The sequence below is a fragment of the Malaclemys terrapin genome, chromosome 25, assembly GCF_027887155.1.
Source record: "Malaclemys terrapin pileata isolate rMalTer1 chromosome 25, rMalTer1.hap1, whole genome shotgun sequence".
NCBI lineage: Eukaryota > Metazoa > Chordata > Testudines > Emydidae > Malaclemys > Malaclemys terrapin.
The window spans coordinates 4,502,767-4,516,803 of NC_071529.1; positions in this window are offsets into that span (position 1 = coordinate 4,502,767).

The following is a 14,037-nucleotide window of genomic DNA, read 5'->3' on the forward strand; positions in this document are numbered from 1 at the left end:
AGCCCCCTCCTTTCGGGATCGTCTCTCCCACTTCCACCGTGCTTGGTCCCTTATAACTTCGGACCGTTGGGTCCTCCGCACAGTGGAGAGGGGATACACTATCCAGTTTTCTTCTATTCCCCCCTCCCACCCCCCTTCCCCGTCCCTCTTCAGGGACCCTTCTCACGAGCAACTTCTTATACAGGAGGTTTCCACGCTCCTTGCTATGGGGGCCATAGAGGAGGTTCCAGTAGAGTTAAGGGGCAGGGGATTTTATTCCCGTTACTTCCTGATCCCCAAGTCCAAAGGAGGCCTGCGGCCCATCTTGGACTTGCGCGGACTCAACAAATTCGTAGTAAAGTTGAAGTTCCGCATGGTCTCTTTGGGGGCCATTATCCCCTCCCTCGATCCTGGAGACTGGTTCGCCGCCCTCGACATGAAAGACGCATACTTTCACATCTCAATTTACCCACCTCACAGACGCTTCCTGCGATTCGTGGTAAACATGGTGCACTACCAATTTGCAGTCCTTCCCTTCGGCCTATCCTCGGCCCCAAGAGTGTTCACGAAATGTATGGCTGTCGTGGCAGTGTACCTTCGTCGGCAAGGGATACAGGTGTTCCCGTACCTAGACGACTGGCTGGTACGCGGTCGCACCAAAGAGCAAGTTCAAGCTCACGTCCACAGAATAGTGCACACATTCAACGAGTTGGGCATCCTACTCAACAAGGACAAATCTACTCTAGAACCTACCCAGAGAATAGATTTCATCGGCGCAGTTCTAGACTCCAGACGTGCACAAGCCATCCTGCCAGACAACCGCTTTGGCACCATCACGAGCCTCATTCAAGGGCTCCAGGCCTTCCCAACTACCACGGTGAGGTCGTGCCTTACCCTGCTGGGTCACATGGCTTCCTGCACGTACGTAACCAGGCATGCCAGACTTCGGCTTCGCCCACTCCAGACCTGGGTGTCATCAATATACCGTCCACATCGGGACAGCCTGAACATGGTGGTCACGGTCCCGAACTCGGTCCTGACCTCCCTCACCTGGTGGCTAGATCACAATGTGGTCTGCGAGGGGATGCCTTTTCACACCCCACAACCCTCTCTGCACCTGGTCACAGACGCTTCATCTCTGGGTTGGGGCGCCCATCTCAACGGACACCATACCCAGGGCCTGTGGACTGCACCCCAGTTAGCCCTGCACATCAATGTTCGGGAGCTGATGGCGGTGCGCCTGGCGTGCCAGGCATTTCTCAATCAACTACGTGGCCGTTGTGTGTTAGTTCTCATCGACAACACCACGGCCATGTTTTACATCAACAAGCAAGGAGGAGCAAGTTCGTCAGTTCTATGCCAAGAGGCCATTCGCCTGTGGGACTTCTGCATCGCCCACTCAATCCATCTCACGGCATCGTTCCTCCCTGGAGTCCAGAACACTCTAGCGGACCGACTCAGCAGGTCCTTCCAGACACACGAGTGGTCTATCCGTCCGGACATCATACATTCCATCTTCCGGAGGTGGGGGTTTCCCCAGATAGACCTGTTTGCATCCCGAGACAACAGGAAGTGCCACGTGTTCTGCTCCCTACAAGGTCGAGCTCCGGGCTCCCTCTCGGATGCGTTTCTCCTTCCCTGGAAAGACCACCTGTTTTATGCCTTCCCTCCGTTTCCTCTGGTCCACAAGGTACTGCTCAAATTGCGCAGAGACCAGGCACAGGTAATTCTGATCGCTCCAGCGTGGCCGAGACAACATTGGTACACCACACTGTTGGAACTCTCGGTTCAGACTCCGATCCCGCTTCCGTTATGTCCGGATCTCATCTCTCAGGACCACGGCCGGTTGCGTCACCCCGACCTGCAATCACTCCACCTCACGGCGTGGCTGCTCCATGGTTCACCCAGGCAGAGCAGCAATGCTCGCTCTCTGTCCAACAGATTCTGCTGAGCAGTAGGAAGCCCTCAACACGCACCACGTACCTGGCCAAGTGGAAGCGGTTCTCCTGTTGGTGCGAACAACGAGCCACGTCCCCGTTGCAGGCACCCATTCCCCTCATTTTGGAATATCTCCTCTCCCTAAAACAGCAGGGGTTGGCGATATCTTCAATTAGGGTTCACCTGGCCGCTATATCAGCCTTTCACCCAGGGGAACTCGCGTCCTCGGTATTCTCTAACCCGATGGTCGTTAGATTCCTCAAGGGCTTAGACCGGATGTACCCACAACAACGTCAGCCCGTCCCGACGTGGGACCTCAACCTGGTTCTCTCCAAGCTCACAGGTCCTCCATTCGAGCCACTGGCCACCTGTTCACTTCTGTACCTATCCTGGAAGACAGCCTTCCTCGTAGCCATCACCTCAGCAAGGCGTGTTTCTGAACTCAGGGCGCTTACATCTGAGCCCCCTTACACAGTTTTTCACAAGGATAAAGTGCAGCTTCGTCCACATCCTGCCTTTCTCCCTAAGGTGGTTTCTCCTTTTCATATCAACCAGGATATATTTCTCCCGGTCTTTCATCCTAAACCACATGCCACTCGCCAGGATCAACGTTTGCATTCCCTGGACGTACGTAGGGCCCTGGCCTTCTATATTGACCGCACAAAGCACTTTAGAAAGACGACGCAACTCTTCGTTGCAGTGGCCGACCGAATGAAAGGCTCACCGGTCTCCTCACAACGCCTATCCTCCTGGATTACGTCTTGCATCCGGACTTGCTATGACCTGGCAGGTGTCTCAGCACCGCACCTCACCGCTCACTCCACGAGGGCCCAAGCTTCCTCGACTGCTTTCCTGGCACATGTTCCGATCCAGGACATTTGTAGAGCGGCGGTTTGGTCATCAGTCCACACATTTGCAGCTCACTATGCACTAGTGCAGCAGTCCAGAGACGATGCTGCTTTCGGATCAGCGGTTTTGCACACAGCAATGTCTCACTCCGACCCCACCACCTAAGTTGGGCTTGGGAGTCACCTAATGGAATGGATATGAGCAAGCACTCGAAGAAGAAAAGACGGTTACTCACCGTTGTAACTGTTGTTCTTCGAGATGTGTTGCTCATATCCATTCCAAACCCGCCCCCCGTCCCCACAGTCGGAGTAGCCGGCAAGAAGGAACTGAGGGGGCGCCGGGTCGGCTGGGGTATATATTCAGCGCCATGAAGGCGCCACTCTAGGGGGCTCCACAGCCGACCCGCCGGTGTTGCTAGGGTAGAAAATCTTCCGACGATCGTGCACGCGGCGCGCACACACCTAATGGAATGGATATGAGCAACACATCTCGAAGAACAACAGTTACAACGGTGAGTAACCGTCTTTTACGCTGAGCCCTCCCCATCCAGTGCCCCATCTCTGGTTGTTGGAAACACTTGCTAACAGCAGTCACAGATGGGCTATAGGCCATTGCAGGCAACCTCCTTAAACTTATCAAGCTCGGTCTTGAACCAAGTTAGTTTTTTTGCCCCCATTACTCTCCTTGGAAGGCTGCTCCGGAACTTCATTTCTCTGTTGGTTAGAAACCATCGTCTAACATCAAGCCTAAACTTCTTGATGACCAGTTGACATCCATTTGTTTAGTGCCAACATTGCCCTTTAACTTAACTCCTCTCCCTCCCCAGTGGTTAACCCTCTGATGAATTTATAGAGACCAATCAGATCTCCCCTCAGCCTTCGTTTGATTAGGTTAAACAAGCCAAGCTCAAGTCTCCTCTCATAAGGTAGGCTCTCCATTCCTCTCTTCACCAGCAAAGTCCGAGTTGAGCTTACCTCAACTGCAGGTTTTTCCTCATAATTGTCTTTAGCTTAGTTAGTTGTAGTAGTTTAGTTTTTAAAAAAATTGTTGTAAGGACTGTTGTCCTTTCAGTTTTTCCTGGGGGGAAATTTAGATGGCTGGAAAGTTATTCCCAGCTCTCCCATTTTTAAACATTGCCTTTTGTGCGGGGAGGTTATCCCGGTGAGCGAGGGCATCCCCAGTATGTTCGTTGCCTCGGGGAGTCACACAGCCACAAAAAGTGTAATTTTCGCCCGGCCTTAAAATCCAGAGCCAGAAAGAACCGGGAGATTAAACTATGTGACCTAATAATGGAGAGCTCCCTCCGTCTGGCTTCTGACCCAGGCCAGGGGACTGTTTGCCCCCCATGTACACCAATCTCAGAGCAAGTCAGCCGCTTCAACCATTTCAGCACAACACTCTCCTAGAACTTCTAAGAGGAAGACTCAAGGATCCTCTCAAAAAGGCTTTAGGAAATGAAGCTCGGGTTCCCCAGATAGGGAATCTACCTCAGAGAAACCCTGGTGGCTGAGTGAGACAACTACTTCAGCGCCTGCCAGTTCCTGACTTGGTTCCCACAAGGCTGCAGCTTCCTCAGGTGCTATGAACCCCAGGAAACCCAACGATTCTAAGGGTTCCAGCTCAGGAAGATCTTTGTTTGTCTCCATCGGGGGATAAAGGCGACAAAGGAGAAGTCTGCTTCTTCTAAGTCGGTACTGGTAGAATCAGCCAGGCCCTCGGTACCTAACCTTTTGGTACCGCCAAAGACCAGGCTAACAGCTAGTGAACATTCCTGGGAATGCATAAAGCCTACGATATTGTCTGCTCCTTCTGTCACAATCACCACTGCTCAGGCTACCTCCTCAGTACTGCCACCACGTCGGTACTGCAGGAGTTTAGCTTTCCACAGGGCCTTCTGGCAGCAGAGATGCCTGACTCGCCTTTGTTTGGTACTGATCCATTTAGGTACCCAGGTCTTGGACATTCACCAATGGAATCACCACATTCTTCTACCAGTGCGCCACCTCTACAAAGTGACATGGACGGTGATGATGATGAAGATGATATTGGGGATTTCTCATCAGTCTCCCACATTTCAGTTTGGGGCTCTCCTCTTTGCTATCAGAGGAATATTTTTCTGAAGAATTCTAGGGAGACGGAACATATTAATGAAAGAAACATTCAAGTTCCATTCTAGTGGTGGGGGCACCCGAGAGTGCTCCTACCTATGGCATCTTGTACCTCCGGCACTCTTGGATGCGCCCACCTATGCCGTACAGGCCCCCTGATTGGCCGTACTGGGATCCATGGGCAGCATACCAGCACCACCAAGTTTATAAAGAAAGGAAATGTCTTGATTTAATTAGTGCACATCATATTTGTCTGCAACACTGCCGTTTAGAATCACCAGCTACTGGGCGTTCATGATGAGATATAATCACACCACGAGTCAAATATCCTACCCCAGTTTGGGGCCTCAACTTAGTGCTTAGGTGCCTTACAGGACCTCCCTTTGTGCCAGTTCCCTTCTTGACTTATCGATGAAAATGGCATTTCTGCTCAAAGAGTTGGGTAGATAAGGGATCTGATGGCATACCCTCCACCCCCTTCACAGTATTTTTTAAGGACAAGGTCACATTGCATCCACATCCCAAATTCTTACTGAAGATGTCCTCAGATTTCCACATTAACCAGTCTACTCATCTTCCAGTTTTCTTTCCTAAACCACACCTGAATGAGGAGGATGTATTCCATACCCTTGATGTCAAAAGGGCATTAGCCTTTTCCTTGGACAGGACTAAGCCATTAGAAAATCTCCCAGATTGTTCATGTCGGTTGTGGACAGATCTAAGGGATCTCCAATTCCCAAGCAAAGACTCTCTAGATGGATCTCTGACTGCATTACTTTTTGTTATCAGTCACCTGATCTCCAACCTCCTTCTAGAGTATTCACTTATTCAGCGAGATCTCTCTCTACTTCAGTAGCCTCTCTTAAGAACATTCCCATTGCTGAAATATGTAGACCTGCAATGTAGACCCCCCCACCCCACATACCTTTTCGGAACATTATGCAATAATTTATGACTCAGCTTCTGATGCTGTGTTTGGCTCTACTTTTCAGTCTTCAGTTTTGGACTCAACTTTGAAGACCCCACCCCCCTTAGAGGGTACTGCTTAGTGGAGCACTCAGAGCAGTGGTTCTCAATCCCGGCCCGCGGGCCGCTTGTGGCCCAATCAGCACACAGCTGTGGCCCATGTGACATCCTAAGGGCCATACAGATAGAATATATATTGTGTGAATGAGGCCCACATAACACACAGAGAGCTGCATATGCGGCCCACAATGGTATATAAGTTGAGAACCACTGACCCATAGGGGCACTACTTGAAGGAGAGACCACTCACCCAGTGCAGTAACTGTAGTTCTTCAAGATATGTGTCCCTACGGATACTCCACTACCTGACCCCCTTCCCCCTGCTTCAAAGTTCTCTGCTAGGGAGCTTGGCGGTAGAGAGGGCAGCTCACCTGCACAGCTCCATATAGCCGGCCTGGGGCTGGGGGCAGTGCATGAGGTGGGGTGCATGTGCTGGTTGAACAGGCACTGCTCTCTAGAACCTCGTGAAGTGGAGCACCCGTAGGGACACACATCTCAAAGAACTACAATCACTGCACAGGCTGTGTAACTTCTCCTCCTTCCATTCCTTGTAGGCGTTCTGCTTTCTCCTAATAACCTGGTTGAGATGCTTGTTCATCCAGTTTGATCTGCAACCTTTCCCGACAAGTTTTTTCCCCTTTCTTGGGGTGCAGGCTCCAAATAGTTTCTGCAACTTTGACTTAAAGTCATTCCTCCTGCACATTCAGATCCTGGAGTTCTTCAGTCCAGCCCACTTCCCCAACTCATTCCCTTACATTTTTCAAGGTTGTTCTTTTGAAATCAAGGCCCCTAGTTACAGTCCTATTTTTTGTTTATCCTTCCATTTAGTTTGAAGTAAATTAATTCATGGTCACTTGAACCAAGGTTGTCCTCTACAACCAGCTCTTCTATGAGGTCCCTGCTAGTTACTAATACTAAATCTAAAATGGCATCCCCTCATGTTTGTTCAGTGACTATTTGGTGAAGAAATCTGTCAGCTATCACATCCAGGAATATCTGGGCCCTACCATTATTAGTAGCACTTGTCCTCTGACCTAAATCTGGGAAATTAACATCTCCCATATCACACAATCCCTAGTAGTATTCATTTCATTAAAAATATTAAAGAGGTCTCTATCCATATCAGAAGCAGATCCGTGGGGTCTGTAGCAGACCCTAAGCACTGTCCCAGTGGAGCCTTTGTTACCTTTCTCCCCCAAAGTGATTGACACAAACAGATTCGGTTTTATTCATTTAATCACTTCTAACTTGTTTATGCTCTACCACATCATTAATATACCATGCTACTCCTCTGTCCTTACCTTTATTTCTGTCTTTCCTGAACAGGACATACCCTTCATTCCCCATATTCCAGTTATGACTACTATTCCACCATGTTTCCATGAGCCCGATAATATCTGGTTTCACTTCCTGCATCAGTAATTCTAGTTCCTCCGTTGTGTTACCCAGGCTCCTGGCATTGTTGCTTCTGCTTGGTTTCACCCAGATTCCTCACCCAATTAGGTATGGTCATTTTACTGCCAGTATTGCCTCCCTGACTGTTACAGTCATTGGTATTGGGACTAACTTTCCTCTTCATGTCCATTCTCATGCCCTCTGTTGTTCCTTTCTCCATTGCTGTGATTTTCTTTTACTTGATTTCCCTCCCACTCAGTATTCGAATCAGGTGTGGAGGTTACATGAGCATTTCCAAATTGTCTCCCCCAAGTTCCTAGTTTAAAATTCTTTTAATCGGTTGTGCCAACTTTCATGCCAGAAGTCTATTTCCCTCCCTACTCAGGTGCAATCCATCCCATGAGTCCTCTGTCCGTGAATGCTCCCAGTGGACAAACAATCTTGAGGTTTCCCTTCAGTCTCCTCTCTCCTTCCCTCCATCATCTGCTCAAACCCCCTTCAAAACTCAACCATAGTTTCTAGCTGTGTCTCTTTTCTTTCATCAGCTCTATCAGGCGGCACCTCATACCCGCTCCAGGATAATGTACATCCCACAGCATGCACATCCAGTCATCTTGTCTCTTCCATTCTATGGGTCACTATCACAGTGTCATAGTCTTCCTGTCAAGAAGGAAGCAAGCAAACAAACAAACCACCATACACACCCTCCCCTTACAAAGTCCCACCCAGTTTTCAGCCCATTTCAACCCTGTGCCACTGCCTGGCTGGTTGGCCCATGGACAGCAGGTACTGTCGGCCAGGGAAGGCTAAGCCTTCCCAAACAGCCAGGCCATGGTCCCACTCATGCTCCATCTCCAGCTCTTCCCCCATGGCCCCAGCCCAGGCTGCTCCTCTTCCCAGAAGCATGCGGGGGTTGGGACTGGAGCTGGGGCTAGGGCAGGCCGGCTGACGGCCCAGGACTCAGGGTGGCTGGAGCTGGTGCTCGGGCCGGCCAGGGCTGGAGCTGCCCCGCTCTCCAGGGCTAGTTCCGCCCGGTCTCCGGCGCTCAGGCCGCCCAGTGCTTTGGGATGGGTGGCGATTGAGCGGGCTGGCCTGGGGTTGGGGGCACTTGGGCGGGACGGCCCAGGGCTGGGGCGGGGCGACTGGCGGCCTGGGCCGGTCGGTAGGCCGGGACTCCTCCGACCGCAGGGGGGGGCTTGGGGCTCTGGCAGGGGAGGGGCGTGGCCTCAGGCAGAAGGGGCAGGGCCAGGGGCTAGCCTCCCCGAATGGGCAGGTTACGCGCCGCCTATGTTGGCTGCCTTTATAGGCCTGCGTCCAGTCAAGGTTCAGGTGTGCGTCTCTCACAACACACTGCGCCCTACCAGACTTTGCAAACTGAAAACAAACCAGCGAGCAAGCAAACACCTTCAAGAACTCACTCACTGCCCCTAAGCACCAGGGGCTTGCCTGCCTTCTTCTCCCACATTGTTCCACTCAACCTCCCCTGTTTTCAGCTCTGTCGCCGCCCCCAGTCAAACTCCTCAGAGCAGGATGACGGCGAGTTCCCAGAGGTGCAGTTGTCATCCCTGGCTTTCCGGGAGTCATGCCTGAGCCACCTAATCCTCTCCCTGCACCGGTCACCTGTCTGGTGCATCCCCAATGCTGTCAGCTTCTTCGCGGTTAGCTGGTACGCCGGGTCATTCCTGGAACTCTTGTTCAAGTTGAACAGTTTGCTGTGCCTCACCCCAGTGATTCATCAAAATCTGTCTGTGTCGCCCCCTGCGCCCAGTCAGCAGGGCACTTGGTCGGTGGCCATTGCAAATGCAGAACTCTTGGTGGCGGGTGGGGCCCCCTTTCAGGGAGGCTAGTCTCCGGCTCCGCCCCTTCCTCCCCCCCGCCACACCAGAGCCCCGAGCCCCCTACCACTCCCACAGCCAGAGCCCTGAGACTCCTTGCCCCCACTGCGACCAGAGTCATGAGCCCCCCCACCCTCCGCCAGAGGAGCCCTGGGCCAGCTGGAGCCCTGAGCCCCCACCCCTCCTATGGCAAGAGGAGCCCCAGGCCAGCTGGAGCCCCTCCCCTCCCCCAGCTGCACCTCCCCAGACCCCAAGCCGCCCTGCGGGAAAAGCTCTTGTTTTGTCTCTCTTCCAGAAGAAGAACCTGCGCTTTTAATATGAGCCATGCAGGTTCCGGGGTGGCTGAGGAGATGGTATGTGTCACTCAGCTTCCTGGGTTCAGGGAGATTTCTGGTGAACCCAGAAAGCTGAATAGCAGATACCGCCTCCTTGGCCACCCCGGAACCTGCATGGGGCATAATAATAAGCAAAAATGTCCCCCACCCAACCCACAACCGGCGGCTGCGCCACCACCCATGTGCAGAACATTCCCTGTGTTTGCAGCTCAGCAGTGAGAATGAAATGGAAGGGTTAAATGCGGAGCTGCTGTACTTGAACAAGGGGGGGGTTGCTTCCATTTCCTGGGAGTTGATTGGCTGCCTTTGGGATAGAGAGGACACAGGACAGTCTGTCTTTTGCTGGGAATAACACAGTGAAGGCAAGGACTTGTTCAGCCTGGAAATACCCTGGTCAGAAGGGAGAGAGACACGTGTCTTCACCCGAGAGAAGCCAGAAGCCTGTAAGAGGGGGCGCGTGGTCCATTGCTGGACCACTGAGGGGAAATACTGGCGTGGTTTTCCTGAACCATGACACCTTGCTCTGAAGTATGTGGCACTGGCCGGAAACTGAACTAGTGGGACAGTTGGTTTGATCCGATACGCCGATTCCTGCTTTCCTCTGTCACTAGTGTGAAGATCTGTGTGACCTGCTCCAAGCCTCACTCCAAAGTTTGTCCAGCTCCCTGGATTTAGTGAAACAAGCCCAGCACCCAAGGAGCAACAAACCGTCTGATCGGACTGAGGGAATCAGAGTCTAGTAACAGAGGTGGGGTGGGGGGACAGCGAGCTTAAAATGAATGAAAGGAAGTAGAATGGCCACATGGTGGCAGAACAGGGTAGAGGACAGCTGGATTGCTATATTGTAGAGACCAGCATCTATCACTCCATGATAGTTACACATCCCTGAGGTTACAGCTTCACGGATCCACCTAGCTCCAGAAGAGAAACAAGCTGGGTAAAATGGATGCAAGACCCCTATGTTCATCCCTGGTGTACGTCTCTGAAGTTAATGGAATAGCACCAGGAGTCCCTGCGGCCTGGTCTGCACCAGAACAGTTACTCTGGTGTAACTAAGGCAGGGAGGAGTGGGACTTTTTTAACCGGTATAGTTATACAGATCCAAGCCTTAGTTGGATGCAGTTGTGCCCATAGAAAAGCAACTTATATTAACATAGCTTATTTAGCTTCCTGAACCAGAATAAACAGCACTGCTATAAGGACTGTTATACTGTGTATATGTGCGCACGCATGCAGATGTGCATGGGGGGAGGCACGTGTGTGTGTTGGTACATACGTGGAGGGTGTAGGGGAGGTTGGGTGTGTGTTCATATGGGGGAATGTGTACAGGGTGTGGTGGGGGTACATGTGTATGTCAGAACATATGTGCATGTGTGCGGGTGTTGGGGTGTGTATGGGTGCAGGTGTGCATGGAGTGTGTGCGTGGGTACAGTTGTGCATGTGGTGATGTCGGGGGTGGCGGGGTGCGTGTCTGGATGGGATGTGCATGTGTCGGTGTTGGGGTGTGCATATGGCTACGTGTGGGTGTGTGTGGGTGTCAGGGTGTGTATGGATGGGTAGGAGTGTGTGCGCATATGCATTGGAGTGTGTGCATGGGAATGGGTGTATGCACATGGGTATGAGTGTGTGTACATGAGTGTTGGGGTGTGTGCACTTGGGTATCAGGGTATGTGGGGGAGTACAGGTGTGCACCCATGGGTGTTGGATGTGTGCATGGGGGGGTGTTGGGGTGTGAGGGGGTACACGTGGGTATGGGTATGTGTTGGGGTGTGGGGTGTACAGGCGTACATGCATGTGTGTTGGTGCGAGTGTACAGGTGTACATGGGTGGATGTCCATGTGTGGGGGGTACAGGCATAGATGCGTGTCAGGATGTGTGTGGGGGGTACAGGTGTACATGTATGTGTGTTGGTACAGACACACATGCGTGGCTGTTGGGGCGTGTGGGGGTGCAGTGGGATGCACCTGGGTGTTGGGACGCTTGTAGGTACAAGCATACACACATGGGTTTCAGGATGGGCGTAGGTACATGCGTATATAGAATCATAGAATCACAGAACTGGAAGGGACCTCGAGAGGTCATCTAGTCCAGTCTCCTGCACTCATGGCAGGACTAAGTATTAACTAGACCATCCCTGACAGGTGTTTGTCTAACCTGCTCTTAAAAATCCCCAATGATGGAGATTCCACCACCTCCCTAGGCAATTTATTCCAGTGCTTAACCACCCTGACAGTTAGGAAGTTTTTCCTAATGTCCAACCTAGACCTCCCTTGCTGCAATTTAAGCCCATTGCTTCTTGTCCTATCATCAGAGGTTAAGAACAATTTTTCTCCCTCCTCCTTGTAATTACCTTTTATGTACTTGAAAACTGTTATCATGTCCCATTTTCCAGACTAAACAAACCCAGTTTTTCCAATCTTCCCTCATAGCTCATGTTTTCTAGACCTTTAATCATTTTTGTTGCTCTTCTTTGGACTTTCTCTAATTTGTCCATATCTTTCCTGAAATGTGGTGCCCAGAACTGGACACAATACTCCAGTTGAGGCCTAATCAGCGCGGAGTAGAGCGGAAGAATTACTTCTTGTGTCTAACTTACAACTCTCCTGCTGGTACATCCCAGAATGATGTTCACTTTTTTTGGAACAGCGTTACACTATTGACTAATATTTAGCTTGTGGTCCACTATGATCCCCCAGATCCCTTTCCGCTGTACTCTTTCCTAGGCAGTCATTTCCCATTTTGTGTGTTTGCGCAACTGAGTGTTCCTTCCTAAGTGGAGTACTTTGCATTTGTCCTTAGTGAATTTCATCCTATTTACTTCAGACTATTTCTCCAGTTTGTCCAGATCATTTTGAATTATAATCCTGTCCTCCAAAGCACTTGCAACCCCTCCCAGCTTGGTATTGTCCAGAAACTTTATAAGTGTACTCTCTATGCCATTATCTAAATCATTGATGAAGATATTGAACAGAACCGGACCCAGAAGCGATCCCTGTGGGACCCCACTCGTTATGCCCTTCCAGCATGACTGTGAACCACTGATAACTACTCTCCTGGAACGATTTTCCCACCAGTTGTGCACCCACTTTATAGTAGCTCCATCTAGGTTGTATTTCCCTAATTTATTGATGAGAAAGTCATGTGAGACAGTATCAGAAGCCTCACTATGTATGGAGGTACAGATGTACATATGTGCATGTCATGGTTGTATATGGGTATAGGTGCAGATGCACAGGTGTTGGGTGTGCGTAGCTATAGGTGCACACATGGGGTTGTTGGGGTATGCGTAGGTACAGGCATACATGTATGGGTGTTGGCGGGTATGGGGTTATAGGCGTACATGCATGCATGTCAGGGTGTGTAGGTACAGGCAAACCTGCACTGATGGGTTGTGTGTAGGTACAGGCACACATGCCTACATGCTGAGATGTGCATAGGTATGGGTGTACATGCACAGATATCAGAGTGTGTGTAAGTACAGGTGCACACGTGTGCTTTTTGGGTGTGTGTAGGTACAGGCATAGACATGCAGATGTCAGGGTGTGCGTGTAGGTACAGGCGCACATGCATGCCTGTCGGATGTACATAGGTACAGGCGCACACACGTGGGTGATGGAGAGTGTGGGGGTACAGACATAGACGAGTGCATATTGAGGTGGGTGGGGTACAGGCGAACACACATGGGTGTCGGGGTGTGCGTAGGTACAGGCACACACACACACACACACGTTGCTTTAATTACAGGTAAAGCAGCCAATCATCCTAGCGAAGACTGGCCCTCGCTCCCACAATCTGAGCCCCGCCCTCCTGCTCCAGGCCAGGTCCTGCACCAAGCCCAGGGCGGCCCCTGCCCTCCCAGCAGCTGCTACAGCGCCCAGCGCACACCCTCGGGCAGCAGGTGACTCCCTCTCCTAGGGCTCAAGGGCCGGGGGCGGGGCTTGAAGCTCAGAGGCGGTACCCAGAGAGAACAGGAGGCGGAGCTCGGGCTAGGGGCGGGGCCCAGGGAAGGAGGCGGGGCTCAGGGCCCAGGAGGAGGCAGGGTTCAGTGTGGGGGCGGGGCCCAGGGCCCGGGAGGAGGCAGGGTTCAGTGTGGGGGCGGGGCTCAGGGCCCGGGAGGCGGGGTTGGGATGGGGGCGGGGCTATTGCTGGAGGCGAGGCCCAGGGCCCGGGAGGCGGGGCTCGGGCTGGGGGAGGGGCCCAGGGCTCAGGGCCCAGGAGAAGGCAGGGTTCGGTGTGGGGGCGGGGCCCAGGGCACGGGAGGAGGCGGGGCTCAGTGTGGGGGCGGGGCCCAGGTCTCGGGAGGCGGGGCTTGGGCTGGGGGAGGGGCTCAAGGCCTGGGAGGAGGCAGGGTTCGGTGTGGGGGCGGGGCTCAGCGCCCGGGAGGCGGGGCTCGGGCTGGGGGAGGGGCTCAGAGCCCGGGAGGAGGCAGGGTTCGGTGTGGGGGCGGGCCCAGGGCCTGGGGGCGGGGCTATTGCAGGAGGCGGGGCCCAGGGCCCGGGGGCGGGGCTCTGGGAGAGGGCGGGCACTGCTGGGTGCCGCGCGGTGACTCGCCCTGGGAGCCGCCGCCGCTTC